Source organism: Lissotriton helveticus, chromosome 2_2 (assembly GCF_964261635.1).
Source record: "Lissotriton helveticus chromosome 2_2, aLisHel1.1, whole genome shotgun sequence".
Classification (NCBI taxonomy): domain Eukaryota; kingdom Metazoa; phylum Chordata; class Amphibia; order Caudata; family Salamandridae; genus Lissotriton; species Lissotriton helveticus.
Window position 1 is genome coordinate 90,213,522 of NC_136060.1, and position 24,040 is coordinate 90,237,561.

The 24,040-nt window shown below is 45.8% G+C and overlaps 1 protein-coding gene across 4 annotated transcripts in view; it reads right to left on the bottom strand.

Moving 5' to 3' along the window:
• Nucleotides 1-24,040, bottom strand: part of TUSC3 (tumor suppressor candidate 3) — a 1,466,371-nt gene that overhangs the window by 25,712 nt on the left and 1,416,619 nt on the right. The gene's annotated exons all lie outside the window — the stretch shown is intronic.

A 24,040-nucleotide genomic window follows, 5' to 3' on the forward strand; every position in this document is an offset into this window, starting at 1 on the left:
GACTTACCACTTCATTCCAATCAAGATGGCTTCTGGTGTGCAATATTTCTGTCATAAGTAAGACTGTTAGCACTCTAGTTGTTCTTTAGAACACTCTGGGACATTCTGTCATTGGGCTATACTTGGGCTACATCTGGGTGCTATTTGGGCTACATTTGGGCTCTTTTGTCTCTGGTGGCCATCTTGGGAGACTGCATGTAAGAATGTTTTAATGAAATAGAAGAGGATTTGAGAAGGCACTCAAAATGTGCCCTAATTTTTCTTTCTGAAGCACTAATCATACTTTCCATGGCAAAATGAACCCCCTCATTTTGTTCCTTTTTAAAATAAATGTTTTCAGACTTACCACTTCATTCCAATCAAGATGGCTTCTGGTGTGCCATACTTTTGTCATAAGTAAGACTGTTAGCGCTCTAGTTGTTCTTTAGAACACTCTGGGACATTCTGCCATTGGGCTATACTTGGGCTACATCTGGGTGATATTTTGGCTACATTTGGGCTCTGTTGTCTCTGGTGGCCATCTTGGGAGACTGCATGTCAGAATTTTTTAATGAAATAGAAGAGGATTTGAGAAGTCACTCAAAATGATTAACTCAGATACTCTGTCCATCACCACCCCCTTTTTGTAATTATTTTGGCCACCATGAGTGTGGAAGGGTATGCTCAGACATGAGTCCCTTGCTCATTGCACCATCAGGATTCAAGCAAGCCGGGCCGAAGACGGCTGTAATGCCAGAAACCGGTCCCCGGAAGCTTGTTTCCTTTCCAGTGAAGAATTGGCTTGGTAGTTTGGTCTGCCCTGTTCCCATGATGCACTGGGCCAGGGACAGACTAATTTGCATATAGCCAGGTTCTGAACTGGGATGGTGCAGTGAGCTAAAAAACGGTGATGGATCAAGCCCTGATCTGTTGACTGGGTAGGAGTGTTCTGATTAACTCAGATACTCTGTCCATCACCACCCCCTTTTTGTAATTATTTTGGCCACCATGAGTGTGGAAGGGTATGCTCAGACATGAGTCCCTTGCTCATTGCACCATCAGGATTCAAGCAAGCCGGGCCGAAGACGGCTGTAATGCCAGAAACCAGTCCCCGGAAGCTTGTTTCCTTTCCAGTGAAGAATTGGCTTGGTAGTTTGGTCTGCCCTGTTCCCATGATGCACTGGGCCAGGGACAGACTAATTTGCATATAGCCAGGTTCTGAACTGGGATGGTGCAGTGAGCTAAAAAACGGTGATGGATCAAGCCCTGATCTGTTGACTGGGTAGGAGTGTTCTGATTAACTCAGATACTCTGTCCATCACCACCCCTTTTTGTAATTATTTTGGCCACCATGAGTGTGGAAGGGTATGCTCAGACATGAGTCCCTTGCTCATTGCACCATCAGGATTCAAGCAAGCCGGGCCGAAGACGGCTGTAATGCCGGAAACCGGTCCCCGGAAGCTTGTTTCCTTTCCAGTGAAGAATTGGCTTGGTAGTTTGGTCTGCCCTGTTCCCATGATGCACTGGGCCAGGGACAGACTAATTTGCATATAGCCAGGTTCTGAACTGGGATGGTGCAGTGAGCTAAAAAACGGTGATGGATCAAGCCCTGATCTGTTGACTGGGTAGGAGTGTTCTGATTAACTCAGATACTCTGTCCATCACCACCCCCTTTTTGTAATTATTTTGGCCACCATGAGTGTGGAAGGGTATGCTCAGACATGAGTCCCTTACTCATTGCACCATCAGGATTCAAGCAAGCCGGGCCGAAGACGGCTGTAATGCCAGAAACCGGTCCCCGGAAGCTTGTTTCCTTTCCAGTGAAGAATTGGCTTGGTAGTTTGGTCTGCCCTGTTCCCATGATGCACTGGGCCAGGGACAGACTAATTTGCATATAGCCAGGTTCTGAACTGGGATGGTGCAGTGAGCTAAAAAACAGTGATGGATCAATCCCTGATCTGTTGACTGGGTAGGAGTGTTCTGATTAACTCAGATACTCTGTCCATCACCACCCCCTTTTTGTAATTATTTTGGCCACCATGAGTGTGGAAGGGTATGCTCAGACATGAGTCCCTTGCTCATTGCACCATTAGGATTCAAGCAAGCCGGGCCGAAGACGGCTGTAATGCCAGAAACCGGTCCCCGGAAGCTTGTTTCCTTTCCAGTGAAGAATTGGCTTGGTAGTTTGGTCTGCCCTGTTCCCATGATGCACTGGGCCAGGGACAGACTAATTTGCATATAGCCAGGTTCTGAACTGGGGTGGTGCAGTGAGCTAAAAAACGGTGATGGATCAAGCCCTGATCTGTTGACTGGGTAGGAGTGTTCTGATTAACTCAGATACTCTGTCCATCACCACCCCCTTTTTGTAATTATTTTGGCCACCATGAGTGTGGAAGGGTATGCTCAGACATGAGTCCCTTGCTCATTGCACCATCACGATTCAAGCAAGCCGGGCCGAAGACGGCTGTAATGCCAGAAACCGGTCCCCGGAAGCTTGTTTCCTTTCCAGTGAAGAATTGGCTTGGTAGTTTGGTCTGCCCTGTTCCCATGATGCACTGGGCCAGGGACAGACTAATTTGCATATAGCCAGGTTCTGAACTGGGATGGTGCAGTGAGCTAAAAAACGGTGATGGATCAAGCCCTGATCTGTTGACTGGGTAGGAGTGTTCTGATTAACTCAGATACTCTGTCCATCACCACCCCCTTTTTGTAATTATTTTGGCCACCATGAGTGTGGAAGGGTATGCTCAGACATGAGTCCCTTGCTCATTGCACCATCAGGATTCAAGCAAGCCGGGCCGAAGACGGCTGTAATGCCAGAAACCGGTCCCCGGAAGCTTGTTTCCTTTCCAGTGAAGAATTGGCTTGGTAGTTTGGTCTGCCCTGTTCCCATGATGCACTGGGCCAGGGACAGACTAATTTGCATATAGCCAGGTTCTGAACTGGGATGGTGCAGTGAGCTAAAAAACGGTGATGGATCAAGCCCTGATCTGTTGACTGGGTAGGAGTGTTCTGATTAACTCAGATACTCTGTCCATCACCACCCCCTTTTTGTAATTATTTTGGCCACCATGAGTGTGGAAGGGTATGCTCAGACATGAGTCCCTTGCTCATTGCACCATCAGGATTCAAGCAAGCCGGGCCGAAGACGGCTGTAATGCCAGAAACCGGTCCCCGGAAGCTTGTTTCCTTTCCAGTGAAGAATTGGCTTGGTAGTTTGGTCTGCCCTGTTCCCATGATGCACTGGGCCAGGGACAGACTAATTTGCATATAGCCAGGTTCTGAACTGGGATGGTGCAGTGAGCTAAAAAACGGTGATGGATCAAGCCCTGATCTGTTGACTGGGTAGGAGTGTTCTGATTAACTCAGATACTCTGTCCATCACCACCCCCTTTTTGTAATTATTTTGGCCACCATGAGTGTGGAAGGGTATGCTCAGACATGAGTCCCTTGCTCATTGCACCATCAGGATTCAAGCAAGCCGGGCCGAAGACGGCTGTAATGCCAGAAACCGGTCCCCGGAAGCTTGTTTCCTTTCCAGTGAAGAATTGGCTTGGTAGGTTGGTCTGCCCTGTTCCCATGATGCACTGGGCCAGGGACAGACTAATTTGCATATAGCCAGGTTCTGAACTGGGATGGTGCAGTGAGCTAAAAAACGGCGATGGATCAAGCCCTGATCTGTTGACTGGGTAGGAGTGTTCTGATTAACTCAGATACTCTGTCCATCACCACCCCCTTTTTGTAATTATTTTGGCCACCATGAGTGTGAAGGGTATGCTCAGACATGAGTCCCTTGCTCATTGCACCATCAGGATTCAAGCAAGCCGGGCCGAAGACGGCTGTAATGCCAGAAACCGGTCCCCGGAAGCTTGTTTCCTTTCCAGTGAAGAATTGGCTTGGTAGTTTGGTCTGCCCTGTTCCCATGATGCACTGGGCCAGGGACAGACTAATTTGCATATAGCCAGGTTCTGAACTGGGATGGTGCAGTGAGCTAAAAAACGGTGATGGATCAAGCCCTGATCTGTTGACTGGGTAGGAGTGTTCTGATTAACTCAGATACTCTGTCCATCACCACCCCCTTTTTGTAATTATTTTGGCCACCATGAGTGTGGAAGGGTATGCTCAGACATGAGTCCCTTGCTCATTGCACCATCAGGATTCAAGCAAGCCGGGCCGAAGACGGCTGTAATGCCAGAAACCGGTCCCCGGAAGCTTGTTTCCTTTCCAGTGAAGAATTGGCTTGGTAGGTTGGTCTGCCCTGTTCCCATGATGCACTGGGCCAGGGACAGACTAATTTGCATATAGCCAGGTTCTGAACTGGGATGGTGCAGTGAGCTAAAAAACGGCGATGGATCAAGCCCTGATCTGTTGACTGGGTAGGAGTGTTCTGATTAACTCAGATACTCTGTCCATCACCACCCCCTTTTTGTAATTATTTTGGCCACCATGAGTGTGGAAGGGTATGCTCAGACATGAGTCCCTTGCTCATTGCACCATCAGGATTCAAGCAAGCCGGGCCGAAGACGGCTGTAATGCCAGAAACCGGTCCCCGGAAGCTTGTTTCCTTTCCAGTGAAGAATTGGCTTGGTAGTTTGGTCTGCCCTGTTCCCATGATGCACTGGGCCAGGGACAGACTAATTTGCATATAGCCAGGTTCTGAACTGGGATGGTGCAGTGAGCTAAAAAACGGTGATGGATCAAGCCCTGATCTGTTGACTGGGTAGGAGTGTTCTGATTAACTCAGATACTCTGTCCATCACCACCCCCTTTTTGTAACTAATTTTTCTTTCTGCAGCACTAATCATACTTTCTATGGCAAAATATACCCCCTCATTTTGTTCCTTTTTAAATTAAATGTTTTAAGAGTTACCACTTTTTTCCAATCAAGATGGCTTCAGGTGTGCCATACCTTTGTAATAAGTAGGACTGTTAGCGCTCTAGTTGTTCTTTAGAACACTCTGGGAAGCTGCAGTAGAACACAAAGGAATCAACTGACAGTCTCTGTCCTAGTTGGATGTACATGTTTTACTGAGAGAATGTCAGACTTCATTCTCACATGACTGAGAAAGATAATGTGAATTTACAGAAAATATGCTTTCAGTTTAGCTATAGATCCCCTTCCAAACCACTGTGGGAAAAGCATTAGATAATAGTTTTCTTTCAAACATGAATCATGATATCCCAGCAGAAGGCTTTTTCACATGGTAAAATTACCTTAGAACACACCACAATTACTAAAACGAGTATGGTACCATCTACAAATGATTTATAATGTAACTAAAGTCCTAAAACCTTCTATTAACTGCAATGCTTTTTAATGAGGTGCTATCATGTATATTGGTCCCAAGATGGCTGCCAACACTTCTTGGATGAAGAATTTGAATATTGAAAACTATTTTTTTTTTGCCTTGGGTGTCCTTGTGGGACCCCCTGAGCAGGCCTAGGGGTCAGGATGCTTCTACCCTGCCCCCTTTTTGAGTTCTACTCGTTTGTTTTTCAGCTTTCCTGTGCCTCAGTCTACCGAGATACAAGATGGCTGCCAACAATTTCTGTTTTGGAGTGTTGACAGACATTGGTAGCCAATCCAGAATTCACCAAATATAGAAAAGGCACTTCTGCGTACCCGTCTCTACAATTTTGCAAAGTTTGGTGTAATTCTATTCAGCGGTTCGGGCTGTAGCCTTGTCTATTCGTCCTATGGAAATTAACATGGGGAAAACACGTTTTGGGACCCCCCTTTTTTCTCGGCCCCCGCATGACGAATCCCCTCGAAACTTCCAGGGAAGAAGCAGTGCGGAGCTGGCCTAACTGTTGGAAAATAAACGCAAATTCCTCAACTGGCGCCAAAGGTATTCCCAATAGAATGTTGCAGATTTCCTATGGTAGCTAGGTCCTAACTATATATACCTACCGGCTATCGCCAGTAGGTAATATATATATATATATATATAAGGGTTTTTTAAATGCTAATTCCTAACTATAACAATTGTGAAACCTATGGTTTTTTTAGTGAATTTCAAAGGTTTTTTAAATGCTAATTCCTAACTATAACGTTTGTGAAACCTATGGTTTTTTCTGTGAATTTCATAGTTTTTGAAAAGCTAATTCCTTTGTATATCGACTTTGTAACCTACGATTTTTTTTATTAGCTGTTTTTTATAACTATTAATTATGATTTTTTTTTTTTATTATTTGTTCACTATATTTTTCTTTTTTTTTACCATTTTTTCCTGGTGCGCTCAGGGTGCGCGCACCGGTAAGCTTACCGGTACCATTTTGTCTTGGAGCGCTCAGGGTGCGCGCACCGGTAAGCTCTCCCGAGAGCGCAGCAAGAGCGCTATTTCTGCGTTCGTAATAAAAAATATGTATGAAAACTAACTAATAATAAATAATAATGCAAGACATTCAGTACCATACTTATAAAAGTAGTATTTTTGATTTTCAGAATGGAAATGATTCTGCATTTCCGTAAAGCTACCAAAACGTCACGCGTAAGCACCCCCGGAAGCGCTCCGGTGCACGCAGCATAAGCGTGTCAAGCCATGTGACCTTAAAATAACACTTTTCATTGGTTGCTAACAGTTTTTTTTACAAAGAATGAAATCCCACCCATTTCCTTCACTTCTTCTTTCACTTTTGTGACTGCAAGACCTGTCTTTTTCCTGCTCAATCTTTTTTGGATTATCATGGCTGCTAGACCCACCAGTAGCAGTGAGGACTCAGATGGGTTCATAGAGGAAGAGGCTCCTCAGCCTAGAGTAAAGGTGCATTTCATATGGAAATTTTTCTCAATTCCTGCAGACCAAAAAAAAATAAATGCTCCAAAGGTGGAGTGCCGAATTTGTCATACTTTCCTGTCACGGGGTGACCCTACCAGGAAATGCTCATTTGGAAATTCGACCATGATTCGGCACGTTCAGAGGAGGCACCCCCAGAACTCTGCCCGGGAGAGTGTCAGGGCTCTGGCACGCGAGGCTCCAAGGGATGGTGCTTCTACTTCAACTGGAGGAGCAACTGTATCGGTGAGGGGGCGACCAGAACAGTTGATTCCAAATATTCAGCCTGTTTTTGACCGAATCACAATCAAATGCAAAGATTGTGATGAATTACTTTGTTATGGTGAACAAAATATTTTGAACATTGTCCGAACCCGAGAAAATCACCGCTGCCGTCCCCACCCCTAATTTTGATTCTTTTTTTTGCTCCTGTTGAGCAGTTTGCCATTCCCTGTTTTTGATTTTTGTTGAGAAAAAAACGAAAAAAGAAGAAAAAAAAAGTTCTTTTTAGAACTACCTCCAATTCTCAAAAAAGAGCTCTATTCTTAATAAAATCAAAAAGAGTAACTGAAGTGGAGTAAGAGAGGAGAGGAAAATGAGTGAGAAAGTAAAGAAAGGTACGAGAGGGGAAGGGAAGTGAAGTAGGGGGACTGAAAGAAGGTGAGTGTGGGAAGTGAGTGACGAGAAGGAGAGTGTACATGTAGAATGAGGATAAGTGAAGAAAATGTAGTAAAGGAACGGGGGTGTGGAAGGGTAAGAAAAGAGCAGTGATATTTAGGAAAGAGTGGAGATACAGACTGGATAAAGGCAAGTGAGTGTGAGACAAGGCGAGTAAGGGAGTGAAGAGATAGAGAAAGTGAAAGAAAAAATGAGAGTAGAAGACTGAGTGAGGGAGGAAAGAAACATAAGTGAGAGGGAGTGTGGCTGTGTTGTAGGGAGTGAGCGTGATAGAAGAGGAATGACAGACTAAGGGGTCAGAGAGAATGAGGCTAACAGAGAGAGAATGAGGGAAGGGAAGTGTAGAAGTAAGAGGACAGAGGGAGTAAGAGAAGGAATTAGTGAAGTGGAGTAAGGAGAGTAAGGGAAGGGAAAACAGGGAAGGAGTAAAGAAAGGGAAGTGAGAGGAAGGAAAGTAAAGAAGAAGGTCTGAAAGAAGGTGAGTGTGGGAGTATGGCTCAGTTATAGGGAGTGAGTGTGACAGAAGAGGAGTGAGAGACTAAAGGGACGGAGAGAATGAGAAAGGGAAGGGAAAACAGTGAAGGAGCAAAGGATGGGAAGAGAGAGGAAGGGAAGTAAAGGAGAAGGTTTCAAAGAAGGTGAGTGTGCGAGTATGGCTGAGTTATAGGGAGTGAGCGTGACAGAAGAGGAGTGAGAGACTAAAGGGACGGAGAGAATGAGGCTAACAGAGAGAGAATGAGGTAAGGGGAGTGTAGAAGTAAGAGGACAGAGGGAGTAAGAAAAGGAATTAGTGAAGTGGAGTAAGGAGAGTAAGGGAAGGGAAAACAGTGAAGGAGTGAAGGGAGGGAAGAGAGAGGAAAGAAAATAAAGCAGAAGGTCTGAAAGAAGGTGAGTGTGGGAGTATGGCTCAGTTATAGGGAGTGAGTGTGATAGAAGAGGAGTGAGAGACTAAGAGGACGGAGAGAATGGGGGTAACAGAGAGAGAATGAGAGAAGGGGAGTGAGTAAGTTAGAGGACAGAGGGATTGAGAAAAGGAGTTACTGAAATGGAGTAAGGGGAGTAAGGGAAGGGAAAAGAGTGAAGGCGCGAAGGTTGGGAAGACAGAGGAAGAGAAGTAAAGGAAAAGGTCTGAAAGAAGGTGAGTGTAGGAGTATGGCTGAGTTATAGGGAGTGAGCGTGATAGAAAAGGAGTGAGAGACTAAGGGGACGGAGAGAATGAGGCTAACAGAGGGAGAATGAGGGAAGGGGAGTGTAGAAGTAGGAGGACAGAAGAAGTAAGAGAAGGAGTTAATGAAGTGGAGTAAGAAACTGCACATTTTAATTGGTTGTACTTTTGAACACTTTGAAAGTCACATAACATTCACCCATCCCCCAGTGCTCATTCCCCTGTTACCATGGTAACTCCCTCCTCACCCAGCACACAGTTCAGAAGTTCATCATACTATGTTGCAAAAAAAAAAAGCAGCAAGGGTGTTTGACCACTCAATGTACCAGCTAATCATGTGCAATGTTTCTTGAAATTACTTTTCCTCAACCATTGAAATGACTTCTTTCAAAAAACAAAAGCATGCACCCTAGTTTTCAGTGGAGAATGTTAAGAAAGCACCAATCATTTTTTGTTTTTCAAGTTCACTGAATCTCAACCACTTTTTTACATAACTCCTACTTTCAAACTGCCATTTCATTTCCACAACTCATCTGAATACAAGCACATCTACCTTCAAGATGCCAAAAGTCTGGTTTGTGGCTCATAGCTTTGTCCACTGGAGTCAAAAATACGCAGCTAACAGAGGTATTTACAACCTTGTTTTACCAAATGTGGACATTGTATGGAGTGGACAGAGAGGATTGAGAAGTCACCAATTGATACCATTGGTAAAATCCTTTATGCATCTACCACACCCTGACCTCATAATTGTGCACTGTGGTGGCAATGACCTGGGCACTTTGACTGGGGTCGGTCTGGAAATGCTTTTAAAGGACATCTTTGGCCAATTTATGTCACTTTTTCCCAAAACTGCCTTGGTATTTTCTAATATATGCCAAAGACAAAAATGGAACTGGTCCAACCAATTTTGTCCACAGATTGAGAAAGCAAGGAAGCATGTGAATAAATGTGTTTCTGCTTTCCTCAGAGACTATGGTATGTGTTCCATTTACCACAAAAACTTGCGTTACAACATGCAAGACATCTATAGGAGAGATGGTGGGCCTTTTACAGGTGAGGGGAATAGAGTTTTCCTCTTGAATATAAGACTCTGCATTGGTACCTACTTGTAGGTACAAAAAACACCCACATAACACAACAGCTCTTTTCAGAGCTACCCTACCTCTAAGCAGTCTAAATTATTTTTTTACTATAATTTTTTACACTGTTTTTCCCTTTGGTGCGCTCAGGGTGCGCGTACCGGAGCGCGCACCTGGGAACGCACCCAGCACTTACCCCTTGAAAATTTCAACAAAAAAAAAGTTTTTTTGCCCTTCAGGGTCCTTCTAGGCCCCCCTCAGAAAACCTAGGGGGTCAGGATGTGTGTACTCTGCCCCCTTTCAATTATATCCCCCTTTCTTTTTCACCTCTTGTGTCTCGATTCTACCGAGACACAAGATGGCGGACTCTCCGGACTGTTTAGAATGTTGACAGACACCCGACAGCCAATCAGCTTTTCGCTCGCGCACTCCCGTAGCGCGCCGGGTGTGCTCCCCGGTACGCGCACCTGTGAGCGCTCGGAGAGCGCTTATAGATATATATGTGTTTTTGAAGTTAATTTTCAAAAAAACCACTGGAGCAATTTTCACCACATATAGCAAAGGCACATCTGCGTACCAGTCCCTACAATTTTACCAAGTTTGGCGTAATTCCGTTCAGCGGTTCGGGCTGTAGACTTGTCAGACCGTCCTATGGAAATTAACATGGGGAAAACACGTTTTGAGACCCCCCTTTTTTCTCAGCCCCCACTTCACGAATCCCCCCGAAACTTCCAGGGAAGGAGCGGAGCGGAGCTGGCCAAAATTATGAAAAATTACACACAAATTCCTCAACCGGCGCCAGAGTTATTCCCAATAGAATGTTGCGGAATTCCTATGGTAGCCAATCCTAACTATAACTACCTATATATAGATATATAATTCTTAAACTTTTTAAAAACACTCAGTTACTGGATGATGTCATTAGTGTAGTCATCAGTGATGTCGTTTGAGATTTCATCAGTGATGTCACTGACCATGTCATGAGTGATGTAATATGTGAAATCATCAGGAGTGTATTGCCGGGGCACGAGTAATAGTTAGCTCAGCTAACTAGAAAAGCTGAATTTCTCTGGTTTTGTACGAGTGAAATGCCAGCCTAACTATAACGTCCCTGAAACCTGTGTTTTTTTCAGTATATATATATATATATATATGTGTTATGTTATGTTATGTTATGTTATGCGTTTTTATTTGGCGCACAGATGCTCCAGCGAAGGAGCGTCCTGGCGCCCGACAAGGTAGCTGCACAACACAACTTAAACAATAGGCAACCAATATAGAAAGACTAAGGGAATAAAAAAGTTTTCACCGCACGACGAAAAGAAAACAGATCCCTCATAGCACGAATCGCCGGGGGCAGGGAGTTCCACAGGACCGCCGCACGCACTCGGAATGAGCGTCCTCCAGCTCGACTCCGCTTAAAGCGCGGCACGACAGCTAGTTCTAGGTCTGCAGATCTTAAGAGTCGAGCTGGAATGTAGTGGGCGAGAAGGGCCATAAGGATCGTTGCTGGGGACCCCTTCAGAATTTTATAGGCGACACAGAGGACCTTAAACTGGATCCGCTGGGCCACCGGCAGCCAATGCAATGACCGCAGGGTATTAGAGGTAGGACAGAATCTTGGGAGGCCTACCACCGCTCTTGCAGCGGCGTTCTGAATCCGTTGTAGGCGCCCAATCTCCGCCTGGTTCAGACCAACCAGTAAGGAGCTCGCATAATCCAGCCTTGAGATGACTGTGGCTTGGATCATGAGTTGCCTGGTGGGAGCATCGAAGAATTTAAGCACTGGACGGAGCCCACGCAGGATGCCAAAGCAGCAGGCCGCCGTGCGTTTGGTGTGACACACAAACGTAAGGGAAGGGTCCAACCAGACCCCGAGGTTCTTAAGCTCGGCGACTGGGGTAGGAGCAGGGCCCAACTCCCCCGGCCACCATCTCTCTCCCCAAAGATCCGGCTGTCTGCCAAAAACCATGACCTCGGTCTTACTAGCGTTCAGCTGGAGACAGTTGGACGTCATCCAGCTGGCGACCGCCCGCAGTCCTTGTTGAAACCTGGGGGCATCAACTTCGGCATCCCCGCTGATCGTAACCGCTAGCTGGGTGTCATCGGCATATGACACCATCGTCATACCCCATTGCCTGACAACCTCAGCTAGCGGCCTTACGTACAGATTGAACAACGTAGGACTCAGCGAGGAGCCTTGGGGAACCCCCAGGTTCAACGGATGGAGTTTAGACTGATAAGGCGGGACGGTCACGCTAAAGGCCCGGTTGGCTAAAAACGACCGGAACCACTGGAGAGCGATGCCGGTCACACCAGCCTCCTCTAGGCGCAGCAGAAGGATTGGGTGCGAGACGGTGTCAAAGGCAGCGCTCAGGTCTAATAGCACAAGCGCTGCCGTTTGTCCCGCGTCAAGCACGGAGCGAAGGTGCTCCACCATATAAAGCAGAGCCGTCTCCGTGCTATGACCAGCCCTAAACCCATTCTGCGTCGCGTCGAGGATATCTGCATGGTGAAGATGTTCCGAGAGGACAGCGTTTACGTGTGCCTCCATCACCTTAGCTGGCCACGGCAAGAGTGAAATCGGCCGATAGCTCTCCGGCTTGCTGCCGTCCAGGCTAGGTTTTTTAAGGATAGGCCGAACCATGGCTTGCTTCCACTTCAGTGGAACCTCGCCCGATGTTAAAGACGAATTGATCAAGGAACATAGCGGCGAGATATCATGTACCGCTAGGTCCTTGAACACATCTGGGCAAAGTGGATCCTCTGGGGACCCAGACTTCACTTTGCGGGCCAGTGTATCTAGGCTATCAGATGTTAAAATAGGAAAGGAATGCAATCCCTCAGATGATAGAGGCTTAACAGATGGATTAGCCGAGGGCGTGGCCAAAGGAAAAGCCCGATAGATAGCATTCACCTTTTCCAAAAAAAACTCTGCCAATTTTTCACAGTGCTCGACGGAGCTCTGGTGCGTTGTTGTTACCTTTTTGGCAGTAAGGTCTTGTAGTACCTTAAAGATAGCCTTAGATGGGTTCGAGCTAGTCCTAAATTGTGCGGCATAAAATGCGGCACGAGTTCTACATACCGCCCGATGATACACTTTGACAGTAGACAGGTAGAGAACTTTCTTCGTGCTGTTATAGGCTTTCCGCCATGCCCGCTCTGCGCGCCTACAGGACACCTTCAGAGCACGCAGTGAGTCATCATACCATATACCATATATATATATATTCACTGAAAAAACCATAGGTTATAGACCATATATAGTTAGGAATTAGCATTTACAAAACCTTGAAAATTCACTGAAAAAACCATAGGTTATAGACCATATATAGTTAGGAATTAGCATTTAAAAAACCTTATTTTACTCACACAAAACCATTGAAATTCCATATATAGTTAGTTGCACTAACTATATATCGCGCACCCGCAATCCACTGCTGATCATGTCACATATTACATCATTCATGACATGGTCAGTGACATCACTGATGACATCTCAAATGACATCACTGATGAGATCACTGATGACATCTCATTTGACATAAATGACCACATCACTGATGATATCATTCATGTGACAATACAATGCATCTCCTCACATTTTAATATAACCTCTGTTTCACCCAGTGTTAAATACAGAGTATAATTTTTGAAACCATTGACACACCAATACTAGTTACTACATACGTACTCACTGATTCCTACGTCTACACACACATTCACTCATTCACCCATACAATCATTCATACATACAATCACTCATCTTTACAACACTATCATATGCACTCATACACCTATACAGACACTCACACTCTGCCACTCATCCATGGAGTTACTCACACACCTAGTCAGTCCTGTAAAGAATCAATCACACTTCCATTTTCTTGTCTATACAGTTAAACATAGAGCACCTTACATTTTCAAACATATACTAACACATACTTACTTTCTTATACAATCATTGATACAAGTACACATTGATCTGCACAGAGTCACACACCTCCCAGCCAGCCACACACACACTCAGTCTCCCATACAAATACTTGGACAATCAATCAATAACCCATATAGTTAATCATATAGCTACTGATCAACACATGCAGCAGTTTACAGAACAACAGACATAATGATGCACAAATTAAGACAGTTTAGTCACTAACCCATGCACTCAGTGAGACACATTTAATCACTCACTCATACATTCAGTCATGCACCTACTAAATCCTTCGTCCAGACACTTATACATCTACTCATTCTTCAATATGTAAAACATATTTAAACTTTACAGAAACACACAGTCACTGGATGATGTCATCAGTGATCTCATCAGTGATGTCATTTGAGATGTCATCAGTGATGTCATCAGTGATGTCACTGACCATGTCATGAATAATGTAATATGTGACATGATCAGCAGTGGATTGCGGGTGCGCGATATATAGTTAGTGCAACTAACTATATATGGAATTTCAATGGTTTTGTGTGAGTAAAATAAGGTTTTTTAAATGCTAATTCCTAACTATATATGGTCTATAACCTATGGTTTTTTCAGTGAATTTTCAAGGTTTTGTAAATGCTAATTCCTAACTATATATGGTCTATAACCTATGGTTTTTTCAGTGAATTTCAATGTTTTTTTAATAGCAAACATCATAAGCTGTCGAATGTCAAGTACGTGGTAAGTGAAAACATTTTCGTGTTTATGCACACTGATCTGCTTTGAATGGTGCCCCCCCCCCCTCATTTCTATTAGGAGTACTCTCTCTTTGCACATAGTGAAGGGTAGTTAACGCAGGCCTTTGCCCCCGTTGTAATACGTCGTGCCTGCTTCTCTCTCCATTTGATTGATTGTTATCCAAGTATTTACTGTTTTAGAATTGGTTCTCTTTGGTTCATTCTCTATTTACAAACAAACACAGAGTCGCAATACTCTGTTTAGTCTTCGCAGATAACGAAAAATCGTGTAAAAAAAAAAGAAAAGGAATCGAGCAAAATCAGTAGGCCACTAATGGGATATCTTTTTGACCTCGCTAAAATAGAAACATTAGGAACAACCCCTCATGACAAATACAAAACTAGTGAGATGAACTGAACTCCACACAATGATGGCTGCAAAACAGCTTGGCTCCGCCACCCACCCCGCCCAAAATAACGATAAAGAGCGGCTGCCATGATTGGTTGCGGAATGGCCACGACGGAGCTACGAAATGGTGCTGCTCTCATGCTAACCCCAGCTTCAGTCTGAATATCCAGAAACACTGTAGACTACCAATTCGATCAGTTCCGGTAGAGCCCCAATGTAACCCGGTAGAGAAGAACTAGCCCTCCCCTCTTTGACTGATGGTTCTTGTTGCCTGTCCCTTCTGTTGTCATTTAACAGAACTATTTAGCCTGCTGAAAGGGGTTGTGTTCCAACCGCTGGTTGGTGGAGACATTTTGACTATATTCTGGACCTGCGTTGTCGCGTAATGCGTCATATGACGCGCCGCGTTAGCGCATCCGGAAGTCATCCGGGGCGCGCAGCGCGTAACGTAAGCATAACAAGTCATGTGACTTGTTAATAAAACTTTTCATTGGTTCATTTTACTTTTCTTATTCTAATGATGAAAGGCTTGGTCATATGACCTAAAAATTACGCTTTTTATTACTTCCGAACATTATTTTTTCTTAAATATATGTTATAATGTTCCAGGCTAATGTACTTTCCCGGAAAATTTACAACTGTCCTGCAAGTAAAATATATTCTTTTTTCGAGAAAAAGAGCGTTTCTTCGTCCCATGACGGAGCCGTTGAGCAAAAGAGGGTCGACCTGCTGTCTTAGTCGCCGATACGCCTGAATATGAGATTCTTATCGATCACTTTATGTTGCAGGAGTAGAAAACACAACAGCCCTTGACCATTTATCTTTACTGCGTTCCTTCGAATTATACCTTTTACCCTTCATGTAATTGGTCTGCTTTATTTCACTTGCCTTTTACTGATTCTAAAACAGTGACTATTATTAAAAACTTTACCAATGTATATACTACTACCATGTTTTCTTTTAAAAACCTTTATTGTGAAAATTTCATTATACAAATACGAGCCTATAACCACGTGGGCCGGCCACGGAGCAAACTGTAATCGTATATGATGAGTAGACATTTACACTGTAGAGGAACGTAACGGGCGGGCCATTAGGTTGCAAGAACTAAGGTGTCTAACAGTTACGGAATCGGTGGACGTACATTTTATAATTAAAATACGACAGGGCCAGTTACAATAAAATTATCTAGATATACATTTGCGGGCAAGTACCATGGGTGACGTTAATTCGAACTTTCAATAGTACAGTAATCAATAACACATCAGAACTTAATATCAATAGGGATGTCGAAATATTCAATCAATTCTCGTCCCCGCCCGCCATGTGCTTCAAAACTGCATACGTATCTCGTGATTTCAAGGTTCTGCAACCAGTACACAACAAGGAGTTACGAGTCCCATTTATTCCGGCGCCATTTTGGGCGAGGACGGGCAGGTCCAGGATATAGTCAAAATGTCTCTACCAACCATCGACTATGATGATGTTCATATGCTGTATTTATTAGAGTAACACTCATCTGTCCACATGAAATTAATTTGCCACAATCTAAACATGTCATTTTAATCTTTCCAAAGTTCTTCTAAATATTTGGGACCGTTTCCCTTGCCTCTGATGCTGTCAGTGCCACTTCTTTGATGAATGTACTAGCAGGTCAGGGGTTCTCCTCCAAATCTCTCTTTTATGCAGCACTATAATTAATTGGTGCCACCTCTCCATATGACGATGCATGGTATAGTTACCATAACTATATTTTTTTTCGGTTCCTCTGGAGAGTTCATCGTGGCAGATGAAGCGTGTAACGTACCGGGCATTTACCTTTTTTTGCATGTACAGGAAAGGAAAAAAAAAATCGCGCGTCCGAGTTCTAAGGTGTCCCAGGGCCATTTTAGTGGACCAGGCCCAAATCCAAAGAACAGGCCGCCATTTTGAGAGTCCTGTTGCAGCCGCCTGTCGCTGTAGCATCAAGAGCAGCCGAAACTCAGCTGAATGGCAACTGAAACGGTAAAGGGGCGCCCCACTACAGCAGACGAGCCTCCACCTAGGAAGGCCCGTTCACGCCGCCTCCCCCCCCCCCCTTCGGGCACCCCACGCCGTTATTCGGAGCAGTATTGTAGGATGGCCACACCAGTGCGGCAACTTGCTAGACATCACCTCGGTGGTAACCGAATCTCAACGCCTTGTGGTGTCTTCTATTCAGAAAACATTGTTATGCTGCCTTCGACCTATTCGCCGCAAGTGCGCACACAACTCAACTGCATAGCTTGCTAGACACCACCTCGGTGCCATCCGGATCTTGGAATCTCAGCGCCTTTTGGTGTCTTCTCTTCAGAAAATATTGTTGCGCTGCCTTTGGTCCCATTCGCACATCGGTCCGCTACTGACGCCATCTCACAGGCTAATGGGGCGCCCCACGCCGACTTTCAGCATTGTAGGATGACCACACCAGTACAGCAACTTGCTAGACATCACCTCGGTGCCATCCGGATCTCGGCGCCCCACTGCAGATGAAGTGCCTCTCAACTATGAAACCACCACGGTGACATCCGGATCTTGGCGCGTTGTGCTGCCTTCGGCCTATTCGCACATCGGTCCGCTACTGACGCCATCTCACAGGCTAATGGGGCGCCCCACGCCGACTTTCAGCATTGTAGGATGACCACACCAGTACAGCAACTTGCTAGACATCACCTCGGTGCCATCCGGATCTTGGCATCTCAACGCCTAGTGGTATCTTCCATACAGAAAATATTGTTGCGCTGCCTTTGACCCCATTCGCACATCGGTCCGCAACTTAGACATCACCTCGGTGCCATCCGGATCTTGGCATCTCAGAGCCTTGTGGTGTCAGTCAGAAAATATTGTTGCGCTGCCTTTGGCCCCATTCGCACATCAGTCCGCTACTGACACCATCTCACAGGCCAACAGGGCGCCCCACGCCGACTTTTACCATTGTAGGATGGCCACACCAGTGCCACAACTTGCTAGACACCACCTCGGTGCCATCCGGATCTTGGCATCTCAGCGCCTTGTGGTGTCTTCTATTCCAAAAATATTGTTGCGCTGCCTTTGGCCCCATTCGCACATCGGTCCGCTACTGCCGCCATCTCACAGGCCAATGGGGCGCCCCACGCCGACTTTCAACATTGTAGGATGGCCACACCAGTGCGGCAACTTACTAGACACCACCTCGGTGCCATCCGGATCTTGGCGCGTTGTGCTGCCTTCGGCCTATTCGCACATCGGTCCGCTACTGACGCAAACTCACAGGCCAACGGGGCGCCCCACGCCGACTTTCAGCATTGTAGGATGGCCACACCAGTGCTGCAACTTGCTGGACACCACCTCGGTGCCATCCGGATCTTGGCGCGTTGTATTGCCTTCGGCCTATTCGCACATCGGTCCGCTACTGACGCCGCCTCACGTGCCAACGTATTTTCTCCGCATTTTATACCCTATGCCGCATAACAGGTCATGTGACTTGTTTATAAAACTTTTCATTGGTTCATTTTACTTTTGGTTTCCTAATGATGGAAGGCTTGATCATATGACCTAAAAACAACACTTTTCATTGGAAGAAAACTGTTTTTTTTTTCCCAAACGATGAAAGCCCCACCTTGTTTCTGGATGTTTCAGACTGAAGCTGGCTTCAGCATGAGAGCACCACCATCTCGTAGCTCCGTCGTGGTCATTCCGCGAGCAATCATGGCAACCGCTCCCCACCAGAAGCCTACAGGAGTCGGGGGCCCCCAAAACTTTTGATAAATCCTCAAGGCGGAGGGAACGCTTTCGAGAATGGGGTCCAAGACCTAGCAGACAAGCGTCCGATTTCCAAGGTGTCCCAGGGCCATTTCAGTGGACCAGGCCCAAAAAGGAAAGAGCCTGCCGCCATTTTGAGAGTCCTGTGACAGCCGCCTATCGCTGCACCGCAAGAGTGGGCGCAACTCAGCTGAATTGCGGCTTTTGACACAGTGGACCAAAAACGGACGGAATGGCAACTGAAACGGTAAAGGGGCGCCCCACTACAACAGATGACACTCCACCTGGAGAGGCCCGTTCACGCCGCCTCCCCCGGGGCGCCCCACGCCGTTATTCGGAGCAGCATTGTAGGATACCAAAACCAGTGCGGCAACTTACTGGACATCACCTTGGTGCCATCGTTCTGCTGCCTTGGAACTATTCGCACAACAGTTTGCTACTGATGACCCACCCCCCGCGACGCCCCACGCCAGAAATCTGGACGTTGTGCTGCGTTGGGACTATTCGCACAGCCGACCGCTACTTCGTTGTTCTTCCCTAAAAATGTTTATATGTTATTACTGTTTTTGTTTTCTTGTATATATTTATAAGTTATTAAAGTTTTATAATCTTACTACTTTGTTGGAGTGCTATATATTTTTAATGTGACACATAATTGTAAAAACTTTGATGTACAAAGAGTCATCCCTGGAATCTTCCGCTTCAGGCTCGGTCCCCTCCCCAATCACAATACAGGATGGTTTTCAGATAATAGGAACGCGTCTGCTGTGACGGATCTCATCGAGTGTGGGCCTTGATCTACTATAACTCCTTTGAAGAGGGGTGATTCTTTACAGCTGGGGCCATAAACTACATCTGCAGGGCTAGCTGATACCCTAGGACCGGCCTGGACAATCGGACACAGAGGAAAAGGAGTGTCAGAGGGTGCGGTAGTGAATAGGGCGAAAGGGAGGTGTCGGGCGGGCACAGGGTGTGATTCTCAGGGAAGAGCAGCGCAGATGGGGGGTGGTTTATTACCTATGCATAAGACAGAGAGCGGGGGTGACCACTGCCTGGGGGAGATGCTAGCGAGGGTGGGGAGTCATGCTAAGGATCGACAGCGTGCACAGAGTGGGTCTGGTCAAGGCATCTAAAATGACTGCCGTGCACGACAAAAGTGTGGCATTTGAAAAAAGGCAAGATGGCGCAGACAATGTTTTTCAACACTTCCTGATTTCCTTCGAATCGAACGTTAACAGACGTTGGGGCATATTACCAAAGTTAAGCGATATTTATCCCTAACGATGCTTAGCAACGATTTTTTTACCGCTAAGCATCGTCAGAAATTATCGCAGATAAACCTTGCTATTATCAAGGTTTATCGCAAATACGATAAAAAACGACCGCAATGCATTAATATCGCTGAAAACTCAGCGATATTCATGCATTACCGAGCTAATGCTCTTAGCCATGTTATCCACCTCCCATTGGATAACATGCCTTAGAACTGCTCAGGGCAGGTGCTAGCTTTTGGAGATATTCGCGCTTATCGCGAATATTTCCAAAAGTTGATAATAGGAGATAGCGATGTTAGCGACTGTTTCCAGTCGCTAACATCTTGGCATGCCCACTTTGCATGTCATTAGTGATAAATATCACTCACATGCAAAGTGGGGCCCAAGATGGTCGCTATCTCCTACTAGCCGTCGCTAACTGGTGTTAGCAACAGCTAGGTAATACAGATATAATTTTATCTCCGCGAAGCGGAGCGCTGTTACAGATATATATCTTTTTTTGAACGTTAATTTCTCAAAATCCACTGGAGCACATATATTGAGACCTAGCAAAGGCACATCGGACTACCAGTCCCTACAATTTTGCCAAGTTTCGTGCAAATCCATTCAGCCGTTCGATTATTATTATTTTTTTTTTTTTTGCCTCGCGGGGCCCTTTTAAAACCTCCACATCAAACCTAAGAGGTCAAGGAGGATCTACTATGCCCCCTTATGGTCATTTGCCCCTTCGCTTTGGCCTCCTCTTGTCTCTCGATCCTACCGAGAGACAAGATGGCGGCCGCTACGGACTGTTTGGAATGTTTACAGACGCCGGAGAACCAATCAGCTTCGCTTCACAAAGCTCCGTTGCGCGAAAAGTACGCGAACTGGAGCGCTGCCCGGTCCGCTGTTACAGATATATATCTTTTTTTGAACGTTAATTTCTCAAAATCCACTGAAGCACATATATTGAGACCTACAAAAGGCACATCGGGCTACCAGTCCCTACAATTTTGCCAAGTTTCGTGCAAATCCATTCAGCCGTTCGGGCTAAAAGTGAGGCCAACCGCCCTATGGAAAACTCAATGTTAAAAACACGTTTTGGGACCCCCCTTTTTTCTCGGCCCCCCCTTGACGAACCCCCCCCAAATTTTCAAGGGCTGCTCAGAAACAAAATGTGCCATTTTCCTGAAAATTTCAGCCAATTCCGTCCACAAACGCCAAAGTTATTAGACATAGAATTTTCAAAAATCCCATAGGGAAAAAATCCTAACTATATATACCTACTGGCGACCGCCAGTAGGTAATATATATATATATATTGTTTGACACTAGAGTAAAAGATTCACTGAAAAAAACAAAGGTTACAGGGACATTATAGTTAGGCTTAGATTTCATAACCAGTGCATTGCGGAGACGTAAGTTATAGTTAGTGAAGGTAACTATAACTGCTGAATTTTACTGGTTTTGTCTGGGTGAAATATGGGAATAACAATAAGGTCTGTGTACTCTATGTTTTTTTACTGAATTTTAAAGTTTTTTATTCTATTTCCTAAATATAACGTCCCTATAACCTTTGTTTTTTAAATTTCTATGTTTTTAAAAACCTTTAATCCTAACTGTAACCTGTTACCTTTGAGAGTGGGTGTGTGTCTGTGAGTGGGTCTGTGAGTGGGTGTGTGAGTGTCTGTGAGTGGGTGTGTGAGTGTCTGTGAGTGGGTGTGCGAGTACCTGTTTAGATCTGTGAGTAGGTCTGTGTGTGGGTTTGTGAGTGTCTGTGTGTCTGAGTAGGTGTGTGAGTGTCTGTGTGGATCTGTGAGGGCCTGTGTTAGTACCTATGTATGTCTGTGAGTGAGTTTGTGAGTGGCGCTTTGCATATTATGCATTTGCATACTAAGGGGGTCATTATGATGTCTGGCGGATTTCCTCCGCCAGGTTGGCGGTGGCTACCGCCAGCCTGGCGGAGGAAATCCGCCCGACATCATCAGCCCAATTCCCCCCCCGCCAGATTTGGATGGCGGGAGGGACCGCGGCAGTGTAAAACACCGCCCGCCTGTGTTCCGCTCCGGTCGCCTAGCGGCCGGGGCGGAAAACCAGTAACATGGTGGCGGTGTCTTTTAGACACCGCCCGCCATATTATAATGGGCTTTGCACAATGCATTTCCGTGGCGCACATGGGGCATTTCAAAGTGCAACATGGCAGGCACCGCGCGGTGCCTGTCATGTTGCGCTTTGGAAGGCACAACGTGCACTTTTACCATTGCGGCGGGCGGAAATTCCTGCTCCGCCCGCCGCAATGGTAAACATACAGGATGCACCCGCCTGTGTGGCGGGCGCATCCTAATGCCTTTGTCGGGAGCCCCGCACTGTTAGCGGGTGGTCCACTTCTCCGTTAGGGTGGCGGGTGGGTCCGCCCGCCATCCTAATGGACCCCTTAGGGTTTTTAAAAGTACAAAGCACGGACTCTCCTCTCACCAGGAGATGACAAGAAAGAAACAACTCAGCACAGTCACCACCCATCAGATTGTGCTCGTATAGATCAATGATGAATTCACTTCCATTAAGCATTTAATAGTTTTTCATCATGGAATACAAGAGAAAACACACTTTCTTTGCCTTCGCCGAGCCCAAGAAGTTAGGATCATTTGTGTTCTTCAGAAGTAGATCTTCAACGGGGGCACCTGCTATGTTTGTATTTGTAAGTGCTTCCCATTGAGGTTTAATTTCTATGAAATCAGTACCAGTGCCAGAATCGAACCACATTTTTCCAAGAAGAATCCCAGGTTTTTCCGAAAATGTTTACCCAACTAGAGTACTTTCAGTAAGTATTCCATTGTTGTTTAAATATCTTCTGCATATTCTGCACTACAGCTGCGTAAAGGACAACAAGGTGAGGTTTCCAGTTACCGTGTGCTTGTATTTTCAGCAGTGGGATTGTTCCTTGAGCATCTTTGTCCACAAATTTGTCAGAACGTGAATCCTCTTCAAGAGAAGTCAACAAAACTACAAATACTTGAATCTCCACCAAACTGGGGTACTTCGTCTGCATCAATAACGCCTGCATCAATAATGCTTCGTCTGCATCAATAGGCTGAAAACCTGCTTGGGGCTTTTTGTTAAGCTGTCCATCAATGTGGGTAAAGGTGGGAAGACATGTGCATGCTATTAAATTAAGCAGGGCCTGGCCAAACAGGCAGAGCTTGGAGATGATTTTAGGTATTCGTATACTCAGGATAGTTAAAAGGGAGAATCATGGATTCTGCTCTCACCAGGAGATGACAAGAATGAAAGCACTCGTCAGTTACCCCAGTTCAGATTGCACTCCAATAGCATTCATCAATAGCAATCAACAATGCATTCATCTCCATTAAGGATTTCAGATTGTTTTTAAAAGTGAAATATAAGCGGAAACACACTTGATTTGCCTTTCCCAAGCCCAAAAACGTATCTTTTAATTTTTATTTAAACAAAGAGATTCCATTCCCCAGGGCCTGGCCATAATTTCATAGAGCAGGGGGACCCTGGGGGCCCCATCTCTCAGGGATTAGCCACGACTACCAGTGTGGTTCGATGGGGACAGCAGGGAGCCTCAAGGCCCCCAAGGTCCCAGCCAGCTCTCTGTTTTCTGTGGGAGTCAGCATTTCTCTCGCACACAGGGAACTCCTAAATAAGCAGCTCCCTATGTGCAGGAGCAAGTTTTCATCTGTTTCAATGCCTGCATGACAGCGGGCAGGGAAACAGATGAAAACTCTGCTTCCAGCAAGTGGGAGTGGTTTGAGAGCTCATGCATGCTGGAAGCTGAGTTATGCTGTCAGCTCCCACCAAGCTGGCAGCTGTTTTGCAAGGGCTGGCCCTGAGGAGGTGGTGGCTCCCGGGGCCGTATATTGCATGAGAGGTGGGTCATGTCGCCTCCCTTCATGTTTAAGTTTTAGATTTGGCCCTGTAAGGTATTGATCCCTGGTCTAGAGGTCTAAGTGGAGCCCCTCCATATTGTTTAATTTTGCCCCAGGGAGATGGTGGCCCCCAGGATTTCAATCATCTCCATGAGGAGGGTTCGCACACCCCTCTTTCCTTATAAAAAAAAATGCGGTGGGGAGGTGGTGGTCCACAGTGCTCAAATCAGCGCATGGAGGGTGGTCAGCGCAGCCCTCCTGCAACAAATTAAATAAGCCCAGGGGAGGTGGTTGTCCCCGGGGCTCAAATGAGCCTTAGTAGGGGGGCCTTGTACCCCTTTTTTCTTTTAACCCTATCAGTGCTCATGA